Consider the following 15,701-nt stretch of genomic DNA (forward strand, 5'->3'; position numbering starts at 1 on the left):
TTTGTGTTTTTTACTTTTATTATGTATACATTTTACCTACTGAAAATCCCAATTACATGATTCTACAAAGTTACTTTCTTTGACAAGCAATAGCATGTTTTTTATTTATATACCAAGTACATCTTTTCAATTTACTACTTGGTAGCATTATGACACAGTGAATAAATGCTAAAGTGTATTTTTCCATTTGTTAAGATTCATTCTCCCCCCAAATATGCTATAACAATGACAATGACATAAACATTTAAATTAATCTTCAGCTGCATCAAAATATACCATATGCTTTATTCATGCTTTCTGCATTTTGTAGACAATATGTCTCCTCCCTCATTTCCAGAGTATTAATTTATCAAGATGCCATCTGTTCCATTCCTCTAATCCTCAGCTCACCCATTTTGAAGATGAGACATCTCAAAGTAAACGTGACATTCAAATTCTGGACCTAGGGGTGGCTTTTGTAATTCTATTTCATTGCTGCTTCTAGCCTCAGGGATGGGTTATGCCATTTCATTTGATTTCCCACTGTCCCTACCTCATCTTATTACTTGGTTTTTGGCAAACAGAGCTTATTGAAATGACTGAAAAGAAACTTCTGCTCAGAGGAACAGAAAAACAATATCTAGAAATGAGATCTATAAAGATGAATATTAATGGAGTATATTTTGATCCTCCTGTATTTTATTTTCTTTATCTTCATGGAATTACCTGCTGGGGTCAGAACCAGGTGGGCTCGAGAGGCTTGTCCCTTGGCCCAGCTATTAAGTTTCTGCCCCCTTCTCCTTCAGGTGCTGATTACAATATCATTTGTACTTTCGATCTGAACAGTAGAATTGTAAAGACCCTTTTAGGATTCAAGGATCTAGGGGGTACTTTCCTGGTGGTCCAGTGGCTAAGACTCTGTGCTCCCAATGCAGGGGGCCTGGGTTCGATCCCTGGTCTGGGAACTAGATCCCACATGCATGCCACAATGAAGATCCCGCATGCCCCAACTGAGACCTGATGCAGCCGAATAAATAAATAAATATTTGAAAAACAAAACAAAAAGGATCTAGGGGTACTTCGCCAGTCGAGACCCAGTGTTGTAACTTTACTCCCAAGGTGGTATAAAATCAACTAAATAGCACTAAGGATAAGAAGACTATAATTAATAACAGCTAATATTATTTAGTAGCCCATGTCAGATATTTTACTAAATGTTTAATACTCATTTAATTCTTCCAATATCACTTTTAAGCAAGTACAATTATTATTCCCATCATACAGATGATAAAAAGGAGGCACGCTAGCCCCAGTTGTATAAGTTGTCCAAGCTGTCCAAGGTCCCACATGGAAAAAATGGTAGCCCAGGTTTTTGAACTCTGGTAGCCTGATCCCCAAACCTGTGACCCTCAATGGGCTCAGGCTCGTAGAGAGACAGATCACAGCTCAAACCAATAGATAAGGGTGAAAGCGGGCTCAAGCACAGGCACAAAGATAGATTAGAGGAGGGCATGATTAATTTTATCTGGAGGGACCAGAGAGGCTTCCTAGAGGAGGTGATGTAATAAGTGGGTTTTGAAAGGTGAATGGGTGTTTATCAGGCAACCACAAACTGCATGTGCCAAAAACAAAGACGCAATTTTACTCACTGACCTCTAAAATTTAACTTCAAACTATCATTGCATATATGAGCAAACCAAAGGATAAGATGGTAGAAGTAAAAATAAATTTCAACATTGAAACAACTTATAGTGCCTTCCTAAAAGGATTAACCCTCTTCAGTCCTTAGGGATGTACTTAGATATTAGAAGATGCATAACAATGTTTTGCCAAACACACAACATCACAGAGAAATGCTAGTTCTTATTATGTAATTTTATATGGCACTTTGATTGCGTTATTGGCCTCAATTTTTTTAACCCTCTCTTGTAGCCTCAACTTTTGCCACTTGACTGCAATTCCTTTCACCAAAGAGGCAGAATCTACTTCCTCACCCTTGAGCCTGGGCTGTCTTAGGTACTTGCTTTAGCCATGGGGATGTTAGCAGACAGGACACAACAGATGCTTAAAAAGGCACTTGAAAAAAAAAGGGGGAAAATATAAGACGTATTTTGAAAAAAATGATGAGGGAATAAAAAGCACTTGGGCATTTTTGCTTGTGCTTGCTCTTCTCCCATCCGGAGACCATGCCTAGGAGAGCCTGGAGGACAAAAATCATTTGGAGCAGAGCAGAGCCCCTGGCCCCTTTGTTTCAGCCAAGGCTACCCTGAAGTAGCCCACAGTCAGCTGACCTTAGACATGTGAATGAGATTGAGTCCAACTCAGATCAGCCAAGCCGAGCCTGATCGACGGTACCCTGCAGACTCAGGAGTTAAATCAATGCTTATTATTGTAGGCTGCTGAGTTTCCATCTGAATTTTCTCTGTCTATAGATAGTTTGAGGGTTACAGGAACTGACCTTGCAGTTACCCCAGGGGAAAACATGAAATATTCTACTACTCTCAGGGAACTGATGTTGCTATGTCAATTTCACCTAGTTATGTAGCATCACCATGGCAAACTGATAACTGATACAGTGTATAAGACCATTTCATAACAGCAGCAACATGGATAACTCCTGGAAGTCAGTCTTCTATTTATTTTATGTTCCAAATAAAAGCAGAAGCAACAGGCATATGGTACATACGTTTTAGACAAAAAACCCAACAGCAATCTGGCTTCTTTGACAGTAGTAGAATATTTCATGCTTTTCCCTGGGGAACTGCAGGGTGAGCTATGTAACCCATCACTTGTCAAGTAAAATCACGAACTATTTTTACACAGGAATAGCCAGCAGCTAACTTAAATGCCTTTTGGAACCAATAGGTAGAAAGAGGTGGGTATGTTATAATTCAGGGTTTTTTTTTTTTTTTTTCATTGTTCTTTAAGGAGTTTTAAACCACAGTTATTTTTGAAAAAGCCTTTAAACTTCAGACAGGGAGGAATTGAAATTACAATATTAGGAACGTTCTTGAATGTTTTGTAGTCCAAGTTTTTCAGATGCCTTTGCGTATGGGAAGAGATGAACCAACATTAATTTCAAGAACATATTATTTCACTCGTTCCTAATTGTAATTCTATACATGCTCAACATAGAAAATGGGGAAAATAAAAGAAAGCAAGTAAAAATGTTTCCATCATTAAAATATAGTCATTGTCAATCACTGGTATTTTAGATGTATTTTTATCGTATTTTATTTTAATAATGGTAGCACACTTTCTGGCTCAGTGCTGGGAATTTTACATTCATTTCTTCCTTTAACTGTCACAACCCAGTGAGTTGATATTACCTCCATTTTTTCAGGTAAGGAAATTGAGAATATAATGAGAGGAATGTGGCTGACACATTAGCCCCCCCTGCTGATATACAAATTCAGCACTCCTGTTCAGGAGGCCCGCAGTTATTTTTCCTTTATTTAACCTTTAATTATGGAAAAATCAAACATATATCACAGTAGAGCAAAAAGTCTCTATACACCCATCACCTAGCTTCAGCAATTATCAATGCACATCAGTCTTGTTTCATTAACTGCACCCACTTTTTGCTCAAGTCTTTTGGCTCCAGGTTTCCATTTGGACTTCTCTGTCTATAGATCACTTGAGGTTAACTCACCCTACAGATCCTCAAGGGCAAACTTGAAATAGTCCCATACTTCTAAAGAGGCAAGTTTGCTCTGTTAATTTTGCTGAAGAAAGAAAATTTGCCTGGTGCCTGTTATAGTGGGCTTGGCCCTGGTTACAGTGAAGCACAAGGTCCCAGGTAGCTAAACATATAGACCCTGTCCTGAGATGTACACCCCTACCTACACAATAGGAAGGAACAGGATGCTACACAGTTTGCAAAGCACCGACCTAAGTTTTATCATAAGTGATGGAACGTCCCTCTTTGAGAAAATGGCTCTGCTTTGGGCATTGTTTCTCTGGCTCCCAGAGAAAGCCTTCGAACTGTCAAACTGGACTGTCCTCCCTTCAGTCCTTCCCACCTAAAGTCCAGGCCCTTCTTCACCAGTTGGCCTGGCATGCTTGGCTGTGCCACCATCATTGACCCTGAAATGTATAAGTGGTTACTATTCATGAGGGCTTCTACCACTGGAGTCTATAGAGGCATGTGGAAACCACAGCCTCTGTTCTCAGCAAGTTTGCACCAAAGCATCTGAGTCTATTTACTCACCATTTCCTGATGTTTTGACATTTCCTTGATGATTTGCCTCATGAATGAATGCCTCATGACACATTCGAGATCAGAAGTGACATCCCAATGAGCCAAAGGTTGGCTTCTCCTCTTGCCATGGGCCATCCCCGCTCATTTTTGCACAGAATAAATGTTGCACTCGAGACAAAATAAAAGAGGTGGCTGTACTTAATGTCTTCAATTTCTGTCTCTTATGCCTGGTCTCTGTAGAAGAGAAAGGAAAACAGAATGGCCACAGAGCTCTACAGCAATTACTTTGGTATGATAACATTCGTCGCTCCAGTATTGTGAAATAAGAATGAAGACATTATTATTATCATACTTTTTGTGTGTGTGTGTGTGGTACGCAGGCCTCTCACCACTGTGGCCTCTCCCATTGCGGAGCACAGGCTCCAGACGCGCAGGCTCAGCAGCCATGACTCACGGGCCTAGCCGCTCCGCGGCATGTGGGATCTTCCCCGACCGGGGCACGAACCCGTGTCTCCTGCATCGGCAGGAGGACTCTCAACCACTGCGCCACCAGGGAAGCCCCTATCATACTTTTTTTGTGATTTGCAAAGTAAAATGTGTTCACTGTCAATACAATGCAAAAAATGTAAAAAGTATAAAATCTGAAAAGCAAATCTACCTCTCTCAACTCACTCCCAGCCCTATTTGCTTACTTCTCCTCCTTCAAAGTGACTGCTGTTCATTTGGTATGCATATTTCTAGGCATTTTTCAATGCTTTGATATATATATATATATATATCAAAGTATATATATATACACACTGTAAATATATATATATATATATACACACATAGTGTAAAGGAAACATATATGAACACATCCACTCACATATGTATGCCGTTCTTTTTGCATACTGTATTAAATCTAAGATGCCACTGATTACACAATCTGTCGTTATTGTATATAACACCATCAAGACTGTTGCCTGGCCAGTAGCAACTGTAAGACACCATCCGTTATAAGACATAATGATGTGAAAATGTGAAAAATGCACATTTTAAAATCAATGAAATATGGCAATGTTTTGCATTTTATTTTTTCAATTAATAGTGAAGCACAGTTATATTCTCACGTCAGTGCAAATGGATCCACTTCTCTTTAAACTGTTGCATATTATAACATAGTTAACTCTCCCACAATTTTTTGAACATTTACTGAATATTTCCCACATAGTGCTAAACCTTTAGATTGCTTCCAAACTTACTATTAAAAAATAACACTGGATGAATATACGTCAGCATAAACCTTTGCATACTTATATGAACATTTTATAGAACATATTCCTAGTAGTATAGCTGCTGGGTCAGAAGTTATAAGCCAGTAAAATGTTTACAGGTACTGAGAAAATAGAATCTGGTGATCTGAATGCCTGTTTTCTACTGGAGAACACTGGTTCTGAGGACCCAAGTGCCTCACTCAGGCTCATGTGGTTGCTAAGAGACGGAAGAGTTTGCCAATTGTTTTTGCACTAGGACAGTACTCTCAAGCCCACACTCTCCCTCCTTTGTCTTTTCTACTACGGATTCATCTTTGACAGAACATAAAATGATCAGTAAGTTTAACGAGTAGGCATTTCAGTCCTTGGAGAGAGGCATTCTGTTTTTTTCAAGGCTCTGAGAGTGACCTTTATGGGAACAGCTGTGCACTTTGTGGGCATTTAATGACCTGTGATGGCAAAGACACCTAAATTATTTGTACATGCTTTTGAGCAATCAGATTCAGAGCTGATTGGTCCAGTTCAGTAAGAGCTGTTTCCATTTTGTGGGAGGAAAGGAAAAGAAGGCGTTGGGGGCTTCTTGGTTTTGTGGAATGGTGTGATGACTTGTGAATTGCACTGAATTAGACCGTCCAGATTTGGTGAACTGTTCCAATTTTGTAGTCCTTAAAACGTATCCTCCTCAGCTTTTCACATTCCTCTCTCCACTCATCAGGAAGAATAAACAGTGTGGACCTGGGCACATCAAACCAAGCAAATTTCTGCTGTAATTACACTCAGGCAATGTTAAATGGAAATAAAAGTTTATTTGAAAACTCATATAATTATTCTGGTTGATAGTCAACACTATGCAAGTCTCTTAAAGTGGTGCTTCTCAAATGTTATGAGCATATGAATCCCTGGGGCTCTTATTAATTTTAGAATTTAGATTCTAATTTAGCAGGCCTGGGCTGGGGCTCACACTGCATTTCTGGCCCAGGTGATGCCTGTGTGGCCAGTCCACAGACACTACTTTTGAGGAACAAGGTCCTGGACGAGCAGTCAGCAAACTAGAGCCAGTGGGCCAAATCCGGCCCTCTACCAGCTTGGTAAATAAACGTTTATTGAAGCACAGCCATGCCCATTTGCTTACGTGTTGTCTATGGCTGCTTTCCCACTGCAATGGCAGGGCCAAGAGACCTTATGGCCTGCAAAGCCTGAAATATTTACTGTCTGGCCTTTAACAGAAAAACTTTGCTGCCACCACCCTATACGATTCCTCTGATACTGAATACTTGGTCCTCAGGAAATTATTAAATGATCTGTTTAATTAGGCACTAAACAATGTGCTAAAAGGATACAGTCATGAACAAGATACAGTCCCTATTTCCATGGAGCTTATATTTATTTTCTTCCTCGATATGTGAGCAAGTGACTACATTCTCTAAGGCTCAGTTTTCTCATCTATAAAATGGGGATAAAAATGCCTAACGCTTAGGGTTGACGTAAGCAGAGTGATAGGTGCATTGTACATACTCAGAAAAGGTTAACTATTGTATTCTTTTTATTATTTTTCTTACTCTCCAGATTCCTGGACAATGAACATCTTCCTTACTCTGTGTGTGTGTGTGTGTGTGTGTTTGTGTGTTTGTGTGTGTGTGTGTGTGTGTGTGTGTGTGTGTGTTTCCTTCCAGGCTATTCAGAAAGAACTGGCCCTGAAAGTGACTTTTTCTTAAACTTTCAAAGAAAGGCTTATCATTTCAATCATAGCTTCTGACATGGAAACCTCTCTTTGATTCTGAGACCAAAGCAGCAACAGTGTCCTTGGTTCCCAGAAGGAGCCTCTCTCTGTTTCTCTAGTTGCTGAATTTGCCATCAATGAGGTGCTAATGGTGGCATGGCCCCTGCTGGGAAAGGGTGGAGGAAACAGGAGGAGGGCTGTGCCCTCTCAGCAGGAAGGACAGCCTTTGATGGGATTAGCGAACAACCCCCTGTGGGAGCCACAGACAGCTAAGAGCTAAGCTGAAATTTTAATTTGTTATTTATTTGATTTCAAAGAAAGCCTGGATGAACACTGAAAATCTGCATGCATGTTTATGTTATGTTGTGTGTCAATTGAGTATTTAATAGATTATAAATTCTTCATGTTCGGGAATGACACATGCCTTAATTTTGTTTCCTAAGACACAGATCTCGAAGCAAAGATTCGAGTGTCAGTAGTTTATTAGGGGGTGAGGAAATCAGTAGAGCAGCGAGGAAACAAGAGAGGGAAGAGAAGGCGGTGACATCTTGTGTTGTCATGACGTAGGTAGCATCTAGCTACCACTAGAGAGCTCCTGGAGTTGAGTCCTGCTGTGGAACTCTGAGGAATGGTGTAGAAAATGTGCCTCACATAGACATATATACACTACCAAACGTAAGGTAGATAGCTAGTGGGAAGCAGCCGCATAGCACAGGGAGATCAGCTCGGTGCTTTGTGACCGCCTGGATGGGTGGGATACGTAGGGTGGGAGGGAGGGAGACGCAAGAGGGAAGAGATATGGGAATATATATATATATATATATATATATATATATATATATATATATATATATATATAACGGATTCATTTTGTTGTAAAGCAGAAACTAACACACCATTGTAAAGCAATTATACTCCAATAAAGATGTTAAAAAATATTCACAAAATAAAAAGAAAAGAAAAGAAAATGTGCCTCAGAAGGATCCCACTGAGAGCTGTGGGTACTGGTGACTTTATACACCAACTACCATCACTCAGTCATTGGTCCAGGGCTCCCATAGGGGTGTCTGTTAATGTTAGGTATTTCTGACTAAAGAGAGGCCACGACTGTCCACTGGAACCAGGCAGAGGGACTGAGTGGTGAGGCCCACGTGGTAGACACAAAGCACTGAGAGCCTCTGGATGGCTTAGCTGTTTCTACTTCCCATTCCTGCAGTGTGCACAAACTAGGTGCTTATTAACCATTAACTGTTGTATTCTGGATGAATCTAGACATAAAAACCAAACTGGGGGCTGGGGGAGGGGAAGAACAGGGTTAAAACTGCTTAAGTGAATTTAGTCACTTGTGGGAAAGTGAATGACAGAGAATGCTTCATTCTATAAAGATTCTGAAGAGAAAGAATAAAGTTACCTTGATGTTGATGGGGTTCTGGACATGCCACCCCCAAATATGGTACCTTGGCCTATGGAATTATAAGATGAAGGAGTTCGAGAAAATGGCAGCAGTAGAAAGGTCACTCTGACCTTCCCCCTCCTGAAGTAGGTCATAAAACACTTCTGTGAGGGATGCCCCCCTACCCCCGAAGGAAATGAGCATCCTTATCTCCTTAGACAAAAGGATGCCGAGAAGAATCAGAACAGGTCTTGCTAAGTTTCGCCCAGGTTACTCCACTTACTTCTTACTCTCTGACCTATCATATTTCTCCACAATGGTCCACTCTTCATAAAACCTAGCAGAAAGATCTCAGGTTGAACTGTTTCTTCAGGTCTTCATTTCATTTTGAAGGCTCCCATGTCCATGTAAAACTTATATAAAATAAATGTGTCTGCATTTCTCCCAACAATCTGTCTTTGTCAGTTTAATTTTCCAACCCACCTAGGAACTCTCAGAAGGTTGTGGAAAGCTTTTTCCTCCCCTCCAATGCTCTAGGTATAAGAAAGAGAAGCTAACAAGCTAATGAAACAAATAAATTGAAGTTCTAATGCCTCACACTTCTCCAAGTCAAGCAAATTTCTCCCCCCACCCCCAGGGAAAATGCCATCCCGGGAGTTTTGTTAGACGTTAAAGATGACCGTCAACAGATGATACCAAAAAATGATACAAAAGTGATCAGGGACTGTGTCAGGGACAAGAATTTTAAAGGAGTGTCAAGCATTGGGTTCTCAGGAAGTAGCTGTTGAGACAGAAGTCATCATGCAGGAGGTTTATCTAAGGAGCAACCTTGTGATCAACACTTGTGGAAGGGAGAGGAATAAAGCAGGATTAAGCAGAGAGAGAAACTGAGCCGCAAAGCAGGCCCAGCAACAGCTTCCACAAAATGTCCAAGGAGCTCCAGGGCCAGAAAGGCCCTAATGAGGTGTCTCAGGTAGGGCTAAGGTGGCCAGGTTGTTATACTCCGGGCCATCTCTTTTTATATTGGCCTTTGGATATGGGCTACCCCAGAAAAAGGAGGTGACCCCTATAGCCAAGGCCATCTTTGAAGGGACTGACAGCTGAAGGCTGTGTGCTGACCCCCCCCTCCTGGCAGCTGGGGCAATGAGTCCTTCACTGAAGGGAGAGCTGGGGGGGTGCAGCAGGGGCCCTCACGTTGAACACTCTCAGGCTATCTCCTCCCGCCAACGCAGGCTTTTAAGATTCTCTACCTTGAACCACCAGGGCTGCATGATTTAAACTTGGACGTGATTCCCATGCTCCACAGCCCTTTAGTTCCTTTGGAACGTGCTGTGCCTGCACCATTATTTGGTGCTGTAGGATTATATTACAGATCCACTGGAGGATCACTTTATTACACATCACAGTACACCACCTGTGATGCGGGGCAAACAGGTACCTAAAATCTGCCACGCTTGCCATCCAAGTCCTGATATTCCGATTTCTACAGTCTTAGTTACACCCTCTTGGGCTGTCGTGAAGGGTCTGAGTGGATGTTCTGTGTTGAGACACCGCATCCTCTATAATCCAGATCATAAACACTCAGTTCAGTTTTTGTTTTCCTGGAATTTGGAGTAGCTGGGAGATTGTGTTAATAACTATTGTGGGTTCTATGGAGTTAGGTACATAGTCTCATATCACTGGTTGTACCAGGTGGAAAGTGTTTCCTCCTCTTCCATTTTTGGGAAGCATTTGTGATGAATTGTTATTGGTTCTTTTTTAAATTTTTCGAAGAATCCAGCAGTAAAGCCATCTTGGCCTGGGCTTCTTTTTTGAGGAAGTTTTACAGTGACTAACTCAATCTCTTGTTATGTGTCTATTCAAATTTTCCATTTCTTTTTGAGTGAGTCTTTTTCAGTAGTTTGTATCTTTCTAGGAATTTGTCCATTTCACTTAGGTTATCTGATTTGTTTTTTTAATACTATTTCTTTACAATTCTTTTTACTTCTATAAAGATGTCTCCTCTTGCATTTCTGATTTTCATAATTTGAATTATTTTTCTTGGTCAATTCCCAGGGTTTAGGTTAGAAAGAGTAGGATCTTTGGTGCTAAACTGATCTAGGTCCAAATTCTATTTTTTTTTTTTTTTTACTATGTAATCACCACCCCCACCCCAAATCTGTTTTTAATCTATAAAATGGAGACAATTCAATCTATTCATTCTTTTAACAAATACGTAAGGAACACCTATAATGTGCCAGGCACTGTTTATGGCTGTGGGGTATAACAGTGAAAGAAACAAAATCCTTTCCCACATGGAGCTCACATTTTGCCTTTTTGTGAAGTTTAAATATGATAATATTATAGAGTTACTGGCATATGGTAAACGCCCAGTGAGTGATGGCTATTGCAACTATATCTCTTCCTCTATCTTTTCCTCTTGTGTGCTGTTGGATGCCAAGTCGGACTCTCTAGGGAAAGGCCTTGGATGGTTTGTGTTACTTTCTTGCAGGCTAGCCTTTCTCACACCTCATCATAATCAATTCTTCTCAAATACAAACATTGTAGCAGCAATTTCCTTTTATGTCTAACTTCTAATTATCTATAAACACATGCTATTATAAGATGATTCTCCTCCTTTGATTATATAATATCAAACATTTAGGTAGTCAAAACCCTACTTGACTACCCTGCTTGCTGCATTGAAACCCAAGGAGCATAGAGCTGTGGTAGAATCATCTACAGACATGTTAATTTGCATGGTTTTCCCATACATTTTTCTTTTCCCTTCCCTCACTCAAGTAGGTAACAAGGCTTGCTCTCTTGCCTCTGGGAACATTAGCAGCAAAAAAGAAAGGAGAGGGACAGTTCCCTTTTGGACTCTGGATCTCAAAAGTCTATGTCCACTTAATAGATGATACTAGATCTCTTTCTGGCAGGGAGAGAAGAGGGAGAGGAGCCTCTATGGGAAACAGGAGTAGAAAGGAAGAAAATGTTTACTTTGGATTAAAAAACAGATTTTTTGAGACAGAGCTGTGTGTGTGTGTGTGTGTGTGTGTGTGTGTGTGTGTGCGCGTGCATGCGCGCGTGCCTGCCCTAAGCAGTAGAGATTTGAGCTGTCCCTGGAAGCGGCCTTGGAAGATGTCCCGACTGCCGAGAGGAATGAGTGCTTCGGGTCGTTGGAGACCCCAGCAGCCCCAGCCTTCCCAAAGACCCTAGGCGTGGCCTTGAGGAACTGCTGCCATCAGAACTGGGGGGATGGTGTGGGCTGCAGGCACCATGGACTCTCAGTGCTAACTAGGACAGGTTAAAGTTCATGATCAGAGAAGCTTTCCTGAGGTTGTGATGCTACACAGCCTCTAGTATGTCCATCATGTCTAGGAAGGAAACTCTCTAATAGCTCATTCTCTGCCAGTTAGCCAGGAGGTGTGGACTCTGAATTAGAAGCAAGTGGATTGAAGGAAGATAAAGAAAAGAGGGATTTTGTTTTGTTTTGTTTGTTTTACGGTAACACTCTCTCTCTCTCTCTTTTGCGCAGCTAAGCTCATGAACTGAAAATCATACCCTCTGTCTTCATTAGCCACAGGACAGGAACTAGTTAAAACTCAGGACCTCTGGCTCTGCCTATTTAGCCTATTTACTCCTCTTCTGAGAATCCACAGCTGGGAAGTGTGGGAAATTCTCTAGCTGTTTGATTCTGTGCTCCAGGTCTTTCCTGAGTCAGTTGGCTTTGATAAATACAGACTGATCCAAAATGGGAAAGGGACGGAGAAACCTAGCACAAACCATAATTCATACACAACCCTGAACAAAACAGTAGCTGAGTGATTTCCCTGGAACTCACAGGAGAGTGACAAGGCAATGAGGGGCATGTTTACTGTAACACATGGCCAGGGGACATTCCAAACTCAAGAGCATTTCAAATCTACACAGCACAGACTGTGGGCTCATTGAGGGCAGGGACTGTCTTCTACTAGTTCCTCCCTGTGGCTTGCACAGTGACTGGCATAGAGTAGACACTTAATATATAGTAATTAAAACATCTCATTGTTGAGAGTCTACTATGTTCCCGAAATTGCCCTAGACATTGGGGAAAATATTACCTCATTTAATTCTCAGTGCAACCCTGTGAGGTAAGTTGCTCAAAACCTCAATGTTAATAAGTGGAAAGATTCCAGTTCTGGTCTGGAATCTTTTTTTTTAAATTTTTATTTTATATTGGAGTGTAGTTGATTAACAATGTTGTGTTAGTTACAGGTATACAGCAAAGTGATTGTTATACCCATACAAGTATCCAGATATGTTAAAAAAAAAAAAGAATGGATACTTTTTGTTTTACATTTTTGAGTCTCCTGGTAAATGGTAGTTGTCATAAATTAATCATTTGGGTTTTAATTTGCAATATTAGGGAATCAATAAGGGAGTATTTCCATTCTCCCCTTAATCATCCTTTCAATCATTCATCCATTCAGTGAAAAAATATATACTGAGTTTTACATGCCAGATCCTTGCCCCTCAAAATTACTTTGCACATCAGCAGGAAATTTATAGAACTCAGTCGAGTAAGAAAAACGATAGCCAAGTTCTAAAAATATCTGGTTGTCTCATGAGCTGCTTGTTGAGGCTGCCTGGGCTGATGGACAGGTTTTAAGATTTGGAATCATAAGACCGGGTTAAAATATTGGGTTAACCATATCCTAGACTACTAGCTAGTTTTTGTTTGGGGCAAGTTAGTTATTCTCTCTGAGTCTCAATATTCTCATCTGTACGATGGGAATAATATCCACATGTGATGAACTTGTGAGGTAATGTATGGTATAGCAATTTGTTAACAAAACCTAAACACATGTAACCTTCACTGTAATCATTATTGTTGTGTATAAGAAGAGGTTTAAATATACACATTCACACATGGTAGATTTACTATGGGAAAAATTGGATTGGGGGGCATATGGTCACTTTGGAATTTGATAGAAGTTGATACACCTCAGAAATGTTTTTGCTACATCTGAAGAGATACAGAAAGAGACTAGGATAGGAAGGCCACGTACCGTTGTGCATTTTGGGGCTGCACAAAATCACCCGGGAGACAGACCAGGTGGGCTAAAATACAAGCTATGCTTATGGCGGGGAGGGTCTATGTCGGCCCAAAGGAAGAGGTGCCTTTTTGCTTTTTGTAATTTTTCCACCAGAGTGGTCTCCTGTTTGCATTCACACACATCTGGGAGAATTTCTTTGTAATATGTTCAACATCTTCCCTAAAATCAAATCCTGGGGCAAAGGACTTGGAAACGAGTAGTTTATTTGGGAGGAGACACCAGAAAGCACAGTGAAAAAGAAAGAGTGATACAGGGAGGGGAAAAGTCGGTAGAGTTTACGTTAGTAAGCTGCTTCACACTGTTGGCAACTAGAGCTCAATTCCTCTGAGGACCCTCTGAGGAAAATTTGCACAAATTGTCAATCAAAGAATGGGAGACTGGGGCCCTTCTGACTTTCACCCTCCACTGGTTGACGATTATGCCTCAGACACAAATGACCCCACATTTTGGGGCCATTTCTCCTTCTGAGGCAGAAAAGTGGATAGACTTCCCCAGGCGTGTGTGCTTAAGGTGGGATATTGGGCATATGCATGGAACTGTCCATCACAGAGGTTCTGAAGTTGGGTGGGCTTAGGGGATGTGTTGCAGGGCACAGCTGTAGGCTGGAAGTTTTTCTGAGAGCGCTCTGGCAGAAGTGGGTTTGAGGAAGGAGCATGCTAAACAGAGGTCCTCAGAGTTTACACAAACCTGGGCAAGAGCTGATCTTGTTCAGCTCTCATTTTCATTCCATTTTCCTTCCCCTCAGTCTCCTTGTGCCCATGAATCACACAGAGCCTGGAGTCCACTCCTTCCCCTCTTCCCTTAAATAGCTGTTTGGGCAGCAAGGCATATGACTGGATACAGAGGACATTTAAAGCGATAACTTGGCTATTCACAGAGGAATGCAGACCGGCTGACTCATCAAGCTGCTTAAGTGCCACAGCAAAACATATCTACCAACGATCACGGTCTCCAAGGGCTCTAAAGCATCTCTCTTTCTCTCTCTTTCTCTTCATCCCTGCTTTATTTCATTAACATATGTTAATGGGAGTGAAATTATTATCTAAATAATCATAATCATTTTAAATTAATTGAGATATTTATTCATTCAAAAATATTAAACATGTATTGAGTGCCAGCCCCATGCCAAGCTCTAGACAAGGCACTGAAAATACAGGAGTGAACAAGTTTCAAGATTTCTACCTTCATGGAGCTTACATTCTAGTGGGGAATAAACACAGAATGAGAAGAATATACTAAAGGAAAGAAACAGGATGATGGGATACAGAGTTCCTGGGAGGGAGCTACTTTAGATTAGGTGGGCAGGGGAGGCCACTTCAGAGTTGTTAACTGACTTGAGACATAAATGACAAGAACAAACTTCTTAATTAAGCAGGGAGAAATAGGAGTTAAAAGGCCCTAAGTAGGAAGGAGGGTCTGAAAGGAGGCAATGTGCTTTTAGGGATTTTAGAACAGTAGTTAATTGGGTGGGCTCTGGAGCCAGAATTCACCACTCTGTAATCTTGGGCACATCATTTAACTGTCTTGGAGCCTTAGTTTCTTCATCTGTAAAATGGGATAATGTAACTACTACCTCATATAGATGTTGTAAAGGTTAAATAAAATATTGCATGTTAAGTGCCTATCACCATACCTGCACATGGTGAGAGCTCTACAGATTTCACTGAGTTGATCATAACTCCTTTTCCCTCCAAACTTCAACTCAGACAATAAAGTGAAATGTGTTGTTTCACATGGCAGAACATTCTAAGATAAGTCAAAATTTTAGGTGTGGCTTGATCTAGAGATTTACAACAGACTCTGGTTCTTCTTCCCTTAATTTTCTTAGTTATACCCTCCAGGTGAATCTGAATTTTCATCTGACTGGCTTCCAACATGATGACAAGGCTGACTGCATCAGCCACAGGCCTTATTCTATACATCCCTGCCTAAGTTCTAGGCCTCACTCAATCACTCCGTCCTATCTAGAGAGAGAAAGCATATGCAAGAACATTTCTTGTTGAAGTTCTGAGAGTCGGTCTCATTGGATTGGCTTAGGTCACATGCCTTCTCTGAACCAATCACTGCAACTAGA

At 41.0% G+C, this 15,701-nt stretch overlaps 1 protein-coding gene across 2 annotated transcripts in view; it reads right to left on the reverse strand.

Moving 5' to 3' along the window:
• CADPS (calcium dependent secretion activator) overlaps nt 1-15,701 on the reverse strand; it is a 796,875-nt gene that overhangs the window by 535,419 nt on the left and 245,755 nt on the right. For both annotated transcript variants that reach the window (XM_079933010.1, XM_079933009.1), the window contains one exon: nt 4,190-4,414. The gene's annotated coding sequence lies outside the window, so the exon portion shown is untranslated. The remainder of the gene's footprint in view (nt 1-4,189; nt 4,415-15,701) is intronic.

Source organism: Stenella coeruleoalba (assembly GCF_951394435.1).
Source record: "Stenella coeruleoalba genome assembly, chromosome: 10".
Lineage (NCBI taxonomy): Eukaryota > Metazoa > Chordata > Mammalia > Artiodactyla > Delphinidae > Stenella > Stenella coeruleoalba.